General features: G+C 28.6%; 2 non-coding genes across 2 annotated transcripts; both read left to right on the top strand.

The window, feature by feature from the left end:
- Nucleotides 1-238: 238 nt before the first annotated feature.
- On the top strand, nucleotides 239-320 carry Trnap-cgg (transfer RNA proline (anticodon CGG)). Its single transcript has one exon. It is a non-coding gene; the product is annotated as a tRNA-Pro (tRNA).
- Nucleotides 321-644: 324 nt separating this feature from the next.
- Nucleotides 645-718, top strand: Trnai-aau (transfer RNA isoleucine (anticodon AAU)). The gene has a single exon. It is a non-coding gene; the product is annotated as a tRNA-Ile (tRNA).
- The last annotated feature ends 15556 nt before the right edge of the window (nucleotides 719-16274 follow it).

Raw genomic sequence — 16274 nt, 5'->3', positions numbered from 1 at the left:
AAAGCGGATGTTTTGCTGACGGTCAATGTTTCAAACTCGAAGTTTTGCATTGCTTGAACTACCGATCATTTTTATTCAACGGCAATGTTGTAGTAGATGTAGCCGAGTGGTTTCAACGTCAACGTTTAACGCCCGTTTCATTCCGGCGATTTTGCTGACATCAATGTTTCACATTCGAGATTTTTGCATTTGTTGACGCTTTCGTAAGCCATTCTTCAAATTTGTGACATGCGAAGCAGCAGATGTGGCCGAGTGGTTAAGGCGACTGACTCGGAATCAGTTTCCATTTGGGAGCGTTGGTTTGAATCCTACCATCTGCGAAGAACTTGCACAAGTAAAGTCGACAAGGTTATAAGATTGCGTTGGCGTTAGATTTCACCATCTTACGTTAACGTGTATGTGATCTGTGAATCGGTTGAGCATTGCGGAATGTGTTACGTGTTCCTCTGACAAGGAATTTGTAACCATTCTGGGCACGTCGTTGAAGTGAAATCCTGTGAGAAAACTGTAGAACCAAGCTTGCGCCTATAATGACTTCAAAGGGAAGCCGAAACGTTTGGTGATGAAACAAACCAACTAGCCTTTTAATCGAAATGAAGATGCTGGCTCATTTGTTTTTAGTAAAACAATAGATTAAACACCACGGCCTGTTAGCTCAGTTGGTTAGAGCGCCGTGCTAATAACGCGGAGGTCATGAGTTCGATCCTCTTACGGGCCAGTAACAATACTATCAACGTCGTGATTTTTCGGACTGCAACGTTTAAAGCGCGTTTCAAAGCGGATGTTTTGCTGACGGTCAATGTTTCAAACTCGAAGTTTTGCATTGCTTGAACTACCGATCATTTTTATTCAACGGCAATGTTGTGTATCAAATATACGTGTATTCAATGTGAATATAGTATGATACAGTGAGTTTCAATATCTACATTCAAACAGCATCAAATATACGTGTATTCAATGTGAATATAGTATGATACAGTGAGTTTCAATATCTACATTCAAACAGCATCAAATATACGTGTATTCAATGTGAATATAGTGTTATAGAATCAGTTTCAATGATCTACATTCAAACAGCATCAAATATACGTGTATTCAATGTGAATATAGTGTTATAGAATCAGTTTCATGATCTACATTCAAACAGTATCAAATATACGTGTATTCAATGTGAATATAGTATGATAGAGTGAGTTTCAATATCTACATTCAAACAGCATCAAATATACGTGTATTCAATGTGAATATAGTGTTATAGAATCAGTTTCATGATCTACATTCAAACAGTATCAAATATACGTGTATTCAATGTGAATATAGTTATAGATACATGAGTTTCAATATCTACATTCAAACAGCATCAAATATACGTGTATTCAATGTGAATATAGTGTTATAGAATCAGTTTCATGATCTACATTCAAACAGTATCAAATATACGTGTATTCAATGTGAATATAGTATGATACAGTGAGTTTCAATATCTACATTCAAACAGCATCAAATATACGTGTATTCAATGTGAATATAGTGTTATAGAATCAGTTTCATGATCTACATTCAAACAGTATCAAATATACGTGTATTCAATGTGAATATAGTGTTATAGAATCAGTTTCATGATCTACATTCAAACAGTATCAAATATACGTGTATTCAATGTGAATATAGTATGATACAGTGAGTTTCAATATCTACATTCAAACAGCATCAAATATACGTGTATTCAATGTGAATATAGTGTTATAGAATCAGTTTCAATGATCTACATTCAAACAGCATCAAATATACGTGTATTCAATGTGAATATAGTGTTATAGAATCAGTTTCATGATCTACATTCAAACAGCATCAAATATACGTGTATTCAATGTGAATATAGTATGATACAATGAGTTTCAATATCTACATTCAAACAGCATCAAATATACGTGTATTCAATGTGAATATAGTGTTATAGAATCAGTTTCATGATCTACATTCAAACAGTATCAAATATACGTGTATTCAATGTGAATATAGTATGATACAGTGAGTTTCAATATCTACATTCAAACAGCATCAAATATACGTGTATTCAATGTGAATATAGTGTTATAGAATCAGTTTCATGATCTACATTCAAACAGTATCAAATATACGTGTATTCAATGTGAATATAGTATGATACAGTGAGTTTCAATATCTACATTCAAACAGCATCAAATATACGTGTATTCAATGTGAATATAGTGTTATAGAATCAGTTTCATGATCTACATTCAAACAGTATCAAATATACGTGTATTCAATGTGAATATAGTGTGATACAGTGAGTTTCAATATCTACATTCAAACAGTATCAAATATACGTGTATTCAATGTGAATATAGTGTTATAGAATCAGTTTCATGATCTACATTCAAACAGTATCAAATATACGTGTATTCAATGTGAATATAGTATGATACAGTGAGTTTCAATATCTACATTCAAACAGCATCAAATATACGTGTATTCAATGTGAATATAGTGTTATAGAATCAGATTAATGATCTACATTCAAACAGTATCAAATATACGTGTATTCAATGTGAATATAGTATGATACAGTGAGTTTCAATATCTACATTCAAACAGCATCAAATATACGTGTATTCAATGTGAATATAGTGTTATACAGTGAGTTTCAATATCTACATTCAAACAGCATCAAATATACGTGTATTCAATGTGAATATAGTGTTATAGAATCAGTTTCATGATCTACATTCAAACAGTATCAAATATACGTGTATTCAATGTGAATATAGTGTTATAGAATCAGTTTCATGATCTACATTCAAACAGTATCAAATATACGTGTATTCAATGTGAATATAGTGTTATAGAATCAGTTTCATGATCTACATTCAAACAGCATCAAATATACGTGTATTCAATGTGAATATAGTATGATACAGTGAGTTTCAATATCTACATTCAAACAGCATCAAATATACGTGTATTCAATGTGAATATAGTGTTATAGAATCAGTTTCAATGATCTACATTCAAACAGCATCAAATATACGTGTATTCAATGTGAATATAGTGTTATAGAATCAGTTTCATGATCTACATTCAAACAGTATCAAATATACGTGTATTCAATGTGAATATAGTATGATACAGTGAGTTTCAATATCTACATTCAAACAGCATCAAATATACGTGTATTCAATGTGAATATAGTATTATACAATCAGTTTCATGATCTACATTCAAACAGTATCAAATATACGTGTATTCAATGTGAATATAGTGTGATACAGTGAGTTTCAATATCTACATTCAAACAGCATCAAATATACGTGTATTCAATGTGAATATAGTGTTATAGAATCAGTTTCATGATCTACATTCAAACAGTATCAAATATACGTGTATTCAATGTGAATATAGTGTTATAGAATCAGTTTCATGATCTACATTCAAACAGTATCAAATATACGTGTATTCAATGTGAATATAGTGTTATACAGTCAGTTTCATGATCTACATTCAAACTGCATCAAATATACGTGTATTCAATGTGAATATAGTGTTATAGAATCAGTTTCATGATCTACATTCAAACAGTATCAAATATACGTGTATTCAATGTGAATATAGTATGATACAGTGAGTTTCAATATCTACATTCAAACAGCATCAAATATACGTGTATTCAATGTGAATATAGTGTTATAGAATCAGTTTCATGATCTACATTCAAACAGTATCAAATATACGTGTATTCAATGTGAATATAGTATGATACAGTGAGTTTCAATATCTACATTCAAACAGCATCAAATATACGTGTATTCAATGTGAATATAGTGTTATACAGTGAGTTTCAATATCTACATTCAAACAGCATCAAATATACGTGTATTCAATGTGAATATAGTGTTATAGAATCAGTTTCATGATCTACATTCAAACAGTATCAAATATACGTGTATTCAATGTGAATATAGTATGATACAATGAGTTTCAATATCTACATTCAAACAGCATCAAATATACGTGTATTCAATGTGAATATAGTGTTATAGAATCAGTTTCATGATCTATATTCAAACAGTATCAAATATACGTGTATTCAATGTGAATATAGTATGATACAGTGAGTTTCAATATCTACATTCAAACAGCATCAAATATACGTGAATTCAATGTGAATACAGTATGAAACAGTGAGTTTCATGATCTACATTCAAACAGTATCAAATATACGTGTATTCAATGTGAATATAGTATGATACAGTGAGTTTCAATATCTACATTCAAACAGCATCAAATATACGTGTATTCAATGTGAATATAGTGTTATAGAATCAGTTTCATGATCTACATTCAAACAGTATCAAATATACGTGTATTCAATGTGAATATAGTATGATACAGTGAGTTTCAATATCTACATTCAAACAGCATCAAATATACGTGTATTCAATGTGAATATAGTGTTATAGAATCAGTTTCATGATCTACATTCAAACAGCATCAAATATACGTGTATTCAATGTGAATATAGTGTTATAGAATCAGTTTCATGATCTACATTCAAACAGTATCAAATATACGTGTATTCAATGTGAATATAGTATGATACAGTGAGTTTCAATATCTACATTCAAACAGCATCAAATATACGTGTATTCAATGTGAATATAGTATGATACAGTGAGTTTCAATATCTACATTCAAACAGCATCAAATATACGTGTATTCAATGTGAATATAGTGTTATAGAATCAGTTTCAATATCTACATTCAAACAGTATCAAATATACGTGTATTCAATGTGAATATAGTGTGATACAGTGAGTTTCAATATCTACATTCAAACAGTATCAAATATACGTGTATTCAATGTGAATATAGTATATACAGTGAGTTTCAATATCTACATTCAAACAGCATCAAATATACGTGTATTCAATGTGAATATAGTGTTATAGAATCAGTTTCATGATCTACATTCAAACAGTATCAAATATACGTGTATTCAATGTGAATATAGTGTTATAGAATCAGTTTCATGATCTACATTCAAACAGTATCAAATATACGTGTATTCAATGTTAATATAGTATGATACAGTGAGTTTCAATATCTACATTCAAACAGCATCAAATATACGTGTATTCAATGTGAATATAGTGTTATAGAATCAGTTTCATATCTACATTCAAACAGCATCAAATATACGTGTATTCAATGTGAATATAGTGTTATAGAATCAGTTTCATGATCTACATTCAAACAGCATCAAATATACGTGTATTCAATGTGAATATAGTATGATACAGTGAGTTTCAATATCTACATTCAAACAGCATCAAATATACGTGTATTCAATGTGAATATAGTATGATACAGTGAGTTTCAATATCTACATTCAAACAGCATCAAATATACGTGTATTCAATGTGAATATAGTGTTATAGAATCAGTTTCATGATTCAAAAAGTATCAAATATACGTGTATTCAATGTGAATATAGTGTTATAGAATGAGTTTCAATATCTACATTCAAACAGCATCAAATATACGTGTATTCAATGTGAATATAGTATGATACAGTGAGTTTCAATATCTACATTCAAACAGCATCAAATATACGTGTATTCAATGTGAATATAGTATGATACAGTGAGTTTCAATATCTACATTCAAACAGCATCAAATATACGTGTATTCAATGTGAATATAGTATGATACAGTGAGTTTCAATATCTACATTCAAACAGTATCAAATATACGTGTATTCAATGTGAATATATAGTTATAGAATCAGTTTCATGATCTACATTCAAACAGTATCAAATATACGTGTATTCAATGTGAATATAGTGTGATACAGTGAGTTTCAATATCTACATTCAAACAACATCAAATATACGTGTATTCAATGTGAATATAGTGTTATAGAATCAGTTTCATGATCTACATTCAAACAGTATCAAATATACGTGTATTCAATGTGAATATAGTATTATAGAATCAGTTTCATGATCTACATTCAAACAGTATCAAATATACGTGTATTCAATGTGAATATAGTATGACACGGTGAGTTTCAATATCTACATTCAAACAGTATCAAATATACGTGTATTCAATGTGAATATAGTGTTATAGAATCAGTTTCATGATCTACATTCAAACAGTATCAAATATACGTGTATTCAATGTGAATATAGTATGATACAGTGAGTTTCAATATCTACATTCAAACAACATCAAATATACGTGTATTCAATGTGAATATAGTATTATAGAATCAGTTTCATGATCTACATTCAAACAGCATCAAATATACGTGTATTCAATGTGAATATAGTGTTATACATGAGTTTCAATATCTACATTCAAACAGCATCAAATATACGTGTATTCAATGTGAATATAGTGTTATACAGTGAGTTTCAATATCTACATTCAAACAGCATCAAATATACGTGTATTCAATGTGAATATAGTGTTATAGAATCAGTTTCATGATCTACATTCAAACAGCATCAAATATACGTGTATTCAATGTGAATATAGTGTTATAGAATCAGTTTCATGATCTACATTCAAACAGTATCAAATATACGTGTATTCAATGTGAATATAGTGTTATAGAATCAGTTTCATGATCTACATTCAAACAGTATCAAATATACGTGTATTCAATGTGAATATAGTATGATACAGTGAGTTTCAATATCTACATTCAAACAGCATCAAATATACGTGTATTCAATGTGAATATAGTGTTATAGAATCAGTTTCATGATCTACATTCAAACAGTATCAAATATACGTGTATTCAATGTGAATATAGTGTTATAGAATCAGTTTCATGATCTACATTCAAACAGTATCAAATATACGTGTATTCAATGTGAATATAGTATGATACAGTGAGTTTCAATATCTACATTCAAACAGCATCAAATATACGTGTATTCAATGTGAATATAGTGTTATAGAATCAGTTTCATGATCTACATTCAAACAGTATCAAATATACGTGTATTCAATGTGAATATAGTGTTATAGAATCAGTTTCATGATCTACATTCAAACAGTATCAAATATACGTGTATTCAATGTGAATATAGTATGATACAGTGAGTTTCAATATCTACATTCAAACAGCATCAAATATACGTGTATTCAATGTGAATATAGTGTTATAGAATCAGTTTCATGATCTACATTCAAACAGTATCAAATATACGTGTATTCAATGTGAATATAGTATGATACAGTGAGTTCAATATCTACATTCAAACAGCATCAAATATACGTGTATTCAATGTGAATATAGTATGATACAGAGAGTTTCAATATCTACATTCAAACAGCATCAAATATACGTTTATTCAATGTGAATATAGTGTTATAGAATGAGTTTCATGATCTACATTCAAACAGTATCAAATATACGTGTATTCAATGTGAATATAGTGTTATAGAATCAGTTTCATGATCTACATTCAAACAGTATCAAATATACGTGTATTCAATGTGAATATAGTGTGATAGAGTGAGTTTCAATATCTACATTCAAACAGCATCAAATATACGTGTATTCAATGTGAATATAGTATGATACAGTGAGTTTCAATATCTACATTCAAACAGCATCAAATATACGTGTATTCAATGTGAATATAGTGTTATAGAATCAGTTTCATGATCTACATTCAAACAGTATCAAATATACGTGTATTCAATGTGAATATAGTATGATACAGTTTTCAATATCTACATTCAAACAGCATCAAATATACGTGTATTCAATGTGAATATAGTGTTATAGAATCAGTTTCAATATCTACATTCAAACAGTATCAAATATACGTGTATTCAATGTGAATATAGTATGATACAGTGAGTTTCAATATCTACATTCAAACAGCATCAAATATACGTGTATTCAATGTGAATATAGTGTTATAGAGTCAGTTTCAATATCTACATTCAAACAGCATCAAATATACGTGTATTCAATGTGAATATAGTATGATACAGAGAGTTTCAATATCTACATTGGAACAGCATCAAATATACGTGTATTCAATGTGAATATAGTGTTATAGAATCAGTTTCATGATCTACATTCAAACAGCATCAAATATACGTGTATTCAATGTGAATATAGTATGATACAGTGAGTTTCAATATCTACATTCAAACAGCATCAAATATACGTGTATTCAATGTGAATATAGTATGATACAGTGAGTTTCAATATCTACATTCAAACAGCATCAAATATACGTGTATTCAATGTGAATATAGTATGATACAGTGAGTTTCAATATCTACATTCAAACAGCATCAAATATACGTGTATTCAATGTGAATATAGTGTTATAGAATCAGTTTCATGATCTACATTCAAACAGTATCAAATATACGTGTATTCAATGTGAATATAGTATAATACAGTGAGTTTCAATATCTACATTCAAACAACATCAAATATACGTGTATTCAATGTGAATATAGTATTATAGAATGAGTTTCAATATCTACATTCAAACAGCATCAAATATACGTGTATTCAATGTGAATATAGTATGATACAGTGAGTTTCAATATCTACATACAAACAGCATCAAATATACGTGTATTCAATGTGAATATAGTGTTATAGAATCAGTTTCATGATCTACATTCAAACAGTATCAAATATACGTGTATTCAATGTGAATATAGTATGATACAGTCAGTTTCAATATCTACATTCAAACAGCATCAAATATACGTGTATTCAATGTGAATATAGTATGATACAGTGAGTTTCAATATCTACATTCAAACAGCATCAAATATACGTGTATTCAATGTGAATATAGTGTTATATAATCAGTTTCATGATCTACATTCAAACAGTATCAAATATACGTGTATTCAATGTGAATATAGTGTTATAGAATCAGTTTCATGATCTACATTCAAATAGTATCAAATATACGTGTATTCAATGTGAATATAGTGTTATAGAATCAGTTTCATGATCTACATTCAAACAGTATCAAATATACGTGTATTCAATGTGAATATAGTGTTATAGAATCAGTTTTATGATCTACATTCAAACAGTATCAAATATACGTGTATTCAATGTGAATATAGTGTTATAGAATTAGTTTCATGATCTACATTCAAACAGTATCAAATATACGTGTATTCAATGTGAATATAGTATGATACAGTGAGTTTCAATATCTACATTCAAACAGCATCAAATATACGTGTATTCAATGTGAATATAGTGTTATATAATCAGTTTCATGATCTACATTCAAACAGTATCAAATATACGTGTATTCAATGTGAATATAGTGTTATAGAATCAGTTTCATGATCTACATTCAAACAGTATCAAATATACGTGTATTCAATGTGAATATAGTATGATACAGTGAGTTTCAATATCTACATTCAAACAGCATCAAATATACGTGTATTCAATGTGAATATAGTATGATACAGTGAGTTTCAATATCTACATTCAAACAGCATCAAATATACGTGTATTCAATGTGAATATAGTGTTATAGAATCAGTTTCATGATCTACATTCAAACAGTATCAAATATACGTGTATTCAATGTGAATATAGTGTTATAGAATCAGTTTCATGATCTACATTCAAACAGTATCAAATATACGTGTATTCAATGTGAATATAGTATGATACAGTGAGTTTCAATATCTACATTGAAACAGCATCAAATATACGTGTATTCAATGTAAATATAGTATGATACATCAGTTTCATATCTACATTCAAACAGTATCAAATATACGTGTATTCAATGTGAATATAGTGATACAGTGAGTTTCAATGATCTACATTCAAACAGTATCAAATATACGTGTATTCAATGTAAATATAGTGTTATATAATCAGTTTCATGATCTACATTCAAACAGTATCAAATATACGTGTATTCAATGTGAATATAGTATGATACAGTGAGTTTCAATATCTACATTCAAACAGCATCAAATATACGTGTATTCAATGTGAATATAGTGTTATAGAATCAGTTTCATGATCTACATTCAAACAGTATCAAATATACGTGTATTCAATGTGAATATAGTGTTATAGAATCAGTTTCATGATCTACATTCAAACAGTATCAAATATACGTGTATTCAATGTGAATATAGTATGATACAGTGAGTTTCAATATCTACATTCAAACAGCATCAAATATACGTGTATTCAATGTGAATATAGTATGATACAGTGTGTTTCAATATCTACATTCAAACAGCATCAAATATACGTGTATTCAATGTGAATATAGTGTGATACAGTGAGTTTTAATATCTACATTCAAACACCATCAAATATACGTGTATTCAATGTGAATATAGTGTTATAGAATCAGTTTCATGATCTACATTCAAACAGTATCAAATATACGTGTATTCAATGTGAATATAGTATGATACAGTGAGTTTCAATATCTACATTCAAATAGCATCAAATATACGTGTATTCAATGTGAATATAGTGTTATAGAATCAGTTTCATGATCTACATTCAAACTGTATCAAATATACGTGTATTCAATGTGAATATAGTATGATACAGTGAGTTTCAATATCTACATTCAAACAGCATCAAATATACGTGTATTCAATGTGAATATAGTGTTATAGAATCAGTTTCATGATCTACATACAAACAGTATCAAATATACGTGTATTCAATGTGAATATAGTATGATACAGTGAGTTTCAATATCTTCATTCAAACAGCATCAAATATACGTGTATTCAATGTGAATATAGTGTTATAGAATCAGTTTCATGATCTACATTCAAACAGTATCAAATATACGTGTATTCAATGTGAATATAGTATGATACAGTGAGTTTCAATATCTACATTCAAACAGCATCAAATATACGTGTATTCAATGTGAATATAGTATTATATAATCAGTTTCATGATCTACATTCAAACAGTATCAAATATACGTGTATTCAATGTGAATATAGTATGATACAGTGAGTTTCAATATCTACATTCAAACAGCATCAAATATACGTGTATTCAATGTGAATATAGTGTTATAGAATCAGTTTCATGATCTACATTCAAACAGTATCAAATATACGTGTATTCAATGTGAATATAGTATGATACAGTGAGTTTCAATATCTACATTCAAACAGTATCAAATATACGTGTATTCAATGTGAATATAGTATGATAGAGTCAGTTTCAATATCTACATTCAAACAGCATCAAATATACGTGTATTCAATGTGAATATAGTGTTATACAATCAGTTTCATGATCTACATTTAAACAGCATCAAATATACGTGTATTGAATGTGAATATAGTGTTATAGAATCAGTTTCATGATCTACATTTAAACAGCATCAAATATACGTGTATTCAATGTGAATATAGTATTATAGAATCAGTTTCATGATCTACATTCAAACAGTATGAAATATACGTGTATTCAATGTGAATATAGTGTTATAGAATCAGTTTCATGATATACATTCAAACAGTATCAAATATACGTCTATTCAATGTGAATATAGTATGATACAGTGAGTTTCAATATCTACATTCAAACAGCATCAAATATACGTGTATTCAATGTGAATATAGTGTTATAGAATCAGTTTCATGATCTACATTCAAACAGTATCAAATATACGTGTATTCAATGTGAATATAGTATGATACAGTGAGTTTCAATATCTACATTCAAACAGCATCAAATATACGTGTATTCAATGTGAATATAGTGTTATAGAATCAGTTTCAATATCTGCATTCAAACAGTATCAAATATACGTGTATTCAATGTGAATATAGTATGATACAGTGTGTTTCAATATCTACATTCAAACAGCATCAAATATACGTGTATTCAATGTGAATATAGTATGATACAGTGAGTTTCAATATCTACATTCAAACAGCATCAAATATACGTGTATTCAATGTGAATATAGTGTTATACAGTGAGTTTCAATATCTACATTCAAACAGCATCAAATATACGTGTATTCAATGTGAATATAGTGTTATAGAATCAGTTTCATGATCTACATTCAAACAGTATCAAATATACGTGTATTCAATGTGAATATAGTATGATGCAGTAAGTTTCAATATCTACATTCAAACAGCATCAAATATACGTGTATTCAATGTGAATATAGTATGATACAGTGAGTTTCAATATCTACATTCAAACAGCATCAAATATACGTGTATTCAATGTGAATATAGTGTTATAGAATCAGTTTCATGATCTACATTCAAACAGCATCAAATATACGTGTATTCAATGTGAATATAGTGTGATACAGTGAGTTTCAATATCTACATTCAAACAGCATCAAATATACGTGTATTCAATGTGAATATAGTGTTATAGAATCAGTTTCATATCTACATTCAAACAGCATCAAATATACGTGTATTCAATGTGAATATAGTGTGATACAGTGAGTTTCAATATCTACATTCAAACAGCATCAAATATACGTGTATTCAATGTGAATATAGTGTTATAGAATCAGTTTCATGATCTACATTCAAACAGCATCAAATATACGTGTATTCAATGTGAATATAGTGTTATAGAATCAGTTTCATGATCTACATTCAAACAGCATCAAATATACGTGTATTCAATGTGAATATAGTGTGATACAGTGAGTTTCAATATCTACATTCAAACAGCATCAAATATACGTGTATTCAATGTGAATATAGTGTTATAGAATCAGTTTCATGATCTACATTCAAACAGTATCAAATATACGTGTATTCAATGTGAATATAGTGTGATACAGTGAGTTTCAATATCTACATTCAAACAGCATCAAATATACGTGTATTCAATGTGAATATAGTGTTATAGAATCAGTTTCATGATCTACATTCAAACAGCATCAAATATACGTGTATTCAATGTGAATATAGTGTTATAGAATCAGTTTCATGATCTACATTCAAACAGTATCAAATATACGTGTATTCAATGTGAATATAGTGTTATAGAATCAGTTTCATGATCTACATTCAAACAGCATCAAATATACGTGTATTCAATGTGAATATAGTGTGATACAGTGAGTTTCAATATCTACATTCAAACAGCATCAAATATACGTGTATTCAATGTGAATATAGTATGATACAGTGAGTTTCAATATCTACATTCAAACAGCATCAAATATACGTGTATTCAATGTGAATATAGTGTTATAGAATCAGTTTCATGATCTACATTCAAACAGTATCAAATATACGTGTATTCAATGTGAATATAGTGTGATACAGTGAGTTTCAATATCTACATTCAAACAGCATCAAATATACGTGTATTCAATGTGAATATAGTATGATACAATGAGTTTCAATATCTACATTCAAACAGCATCAAATATACGTGTATTCAATGTGAATATAGTGTGATACAGTGAGTTTCAATATCTACATTCAAACAGCATCAAATATACGTGTATTCAATGTGAATATAGTGTTATAGAATCAGTTTCATGATCTACATTCAAACAGCATCAAATATACGTGTATTCAATGTGAATATAGTATGATACAGTGAGTTTCAATATCTACATTCAAACAGCATCAAATATACGTGTATTCAATGTGAATATAGTGTTATAGAATCAGTTTCATGATCTACATTCAAACAGTATCAAATATACGTGTATTCAATGTGAATATAGTATGATACAGTGAGTTTCAATATCTACATTCAAACAGCATCAAATATACGTGTATTCAATGTGAATATAGTGTTATAGAATCAGTTTCATGATCTACATTCAAACAGTATCAAATATACGTGTATTCAATGTGAATATAGTGTTATAGAATCAGTTTCAATATCTACATTCAAACAGCATCAAATATACGTGTATTCAATGTGAATATAGTGTGATACAGTGAGTTTCAATATCTACATTCAAACAGCATCAAATATACGTGTATTCAATGTGAATATAGTGTGATACAGTGAGTTTCAATATCTACATTCAAACAGCATCAAATATACGTGTATTCAATGTGAATATAGTGTTATAGAATCAGTTTCATGATCTACATTCAAACAGCATCAAATATACGTGTATTCAATGTGAATATAGTGTGATACAGTGAGTTTCAATATCTACATTCAAACAGCATCAAATATACGTGTATTCAATGTGAATATAGTGTTATAGAATCAGTTTCAATATCTACATTCAAACAGCATCAAATATACGTGTATTCAATGTGAATATAGTGTTATAGAATCAGTTTCATATCTACATTCAAACAGTATCAAATATACGTGTATTCAATGTGAATATAGTGTGATACAGTGAGTTTCAATATCTACATTCAAACAGCATCAAATATACGTGTATTCAATGTGAATATAGTGTGATACAGTGAGTTTCAATATCTACATTCAAACAGCATCAAATATACGTGTATTCAATGTGAATATAGTGTGATAGAATGAGTTTCAATATCTACATTCAAACAGCATCAAATATACGTGTATTCAATGTGAATATAGTGTTATACAGTGAGTTTCAATATCTACATTCAAACAGCATCAAATATACGTGTATTCAATGTGAATATAGTGTTATAGAATCAGTTTCATATCTACATTCAAACAGCATCAAATATACGTGTATTCAATGTGAATATAGTGTGATACAGTGAGTTTCAATATCTACATTCAAACAGCATCAAATATACGTGTATTCAATGTGAATATAGTGTTATAGAATCAGTTTCAATATCTACATTCAAACAGCATCAAATATACGTGTATTCAATGTGAATATAGTGTTATAGAATCAGTTTCATGATCTACATTCAAACAGCATCAAATATACGTGTATTCAATGTGAATATAGTGTGATACAGTGAGTTTCAATATCTACATTCAAACAGCATCAAATATACGTGTATTCAATGTGAATATAGTGTTATAGAATCAGTTTCATGATCTACATTCAAACAGTATCAAATATACGTGTATTCAATGTGAATATAGTGTGATACAGTGAGTTTCAATATCTACATTCAAACAGCATCAAATATACGTGTATTCAATGTGAATATAGTGTTATAGAATCAGTTTCAATCTACATTCAAACAGCATCAAATATACGTGTATTCAATGTGAATATAGTGTGATACAGTGAGTTTCAATATCTACATTCAAACAGCATCAAATATACGTGTATTCAATGTGAATATAGTGTTATAGAATCAGTTTCATGATCTACATTCAAACAGCATCAAATATACGTGTATTCAATGTGAATATAGTGTTATAGAATCAGTTTCATATCTACATTCAAACAGCATCAAATATACGTGTATTCAATGTGAATATAGTATGATACAGTGAGTTTCAATATCTACATTCAAACAGCATCAAATATACGTGTATTCAATGTGAATATAGTGTTATAGAATCAGTTTCATGATCTACATTCAAACAGTATCAAATATACGTGTATTCAATGTGAATATAGTGATACAGTGAGTTTCAATATCTACATTCAAACAGCATCAAATATACGTGTATTCAATGTGAATATAGTATGATACAGTGAGTTTCAATATCTACATTCAAACAGCATCAAATATACGTGTATTCAATGTGAATATAGTGTTATATAATAAGTTTCATGATCTACATTCAAACAGTATCAAATATACGTGTATTCAATGTGAATATAGTATGATAGATGTGAGTTTCACTTATCTACATTCAAACAGCATCAAATATACGTGTATTCAATGTGAATATAGTATGATACAGTGAGTTTCAATATCTACATTCAAACAGCATCAAATATATTCAATGTATTCAATGTGAATATAGTGTTATAGAATCAGTTTCATGATCTACATTCAAACAGCATCAAATATACGTGTATTCAATGTGAATATAGTGTTATAGAATCAGTTTCATGATCTATATTCAAACAGTATCAAATATACGTGTATTCAATGTGAATATAGTGTGATACAGTGAGTTTTAATATCTACATTCAAACAGCATCAAATATACATATATTCAATGTGAATATAGTGTTATAGTATAAGTTTCATGATCTACATTCAAACAGCATCAAAAATACGAGTATTCAATGTGAATATAGTGTGAAACAGTGAGTTTCAATATCTACATTCAAACAGCATCAAATATACGTGTATTCAAT

Source organism: Daphnia carinata, unplaced genomic scaffold (assembly GCF_022539665.2).
Source record: "Daphnia carinata strain CSIRO-1 unplaced genomic scaffold, CSIRO_AGI_Dcar_HiC_V3 NW_026453072.1___fragment_2___debris, whole genome shotgun sequence".
Lineage (NCBI taxonomy): Eukaryota > Metazoa > Arthropoda > Branchiopoda > Diplostraca > Daphniidae > Daphnia > Daphnia carinata.
Note: the sequence above shows the minus strand (reverse complement) of the source record. Positions and strands in the feature narration are given on the sequence as shown.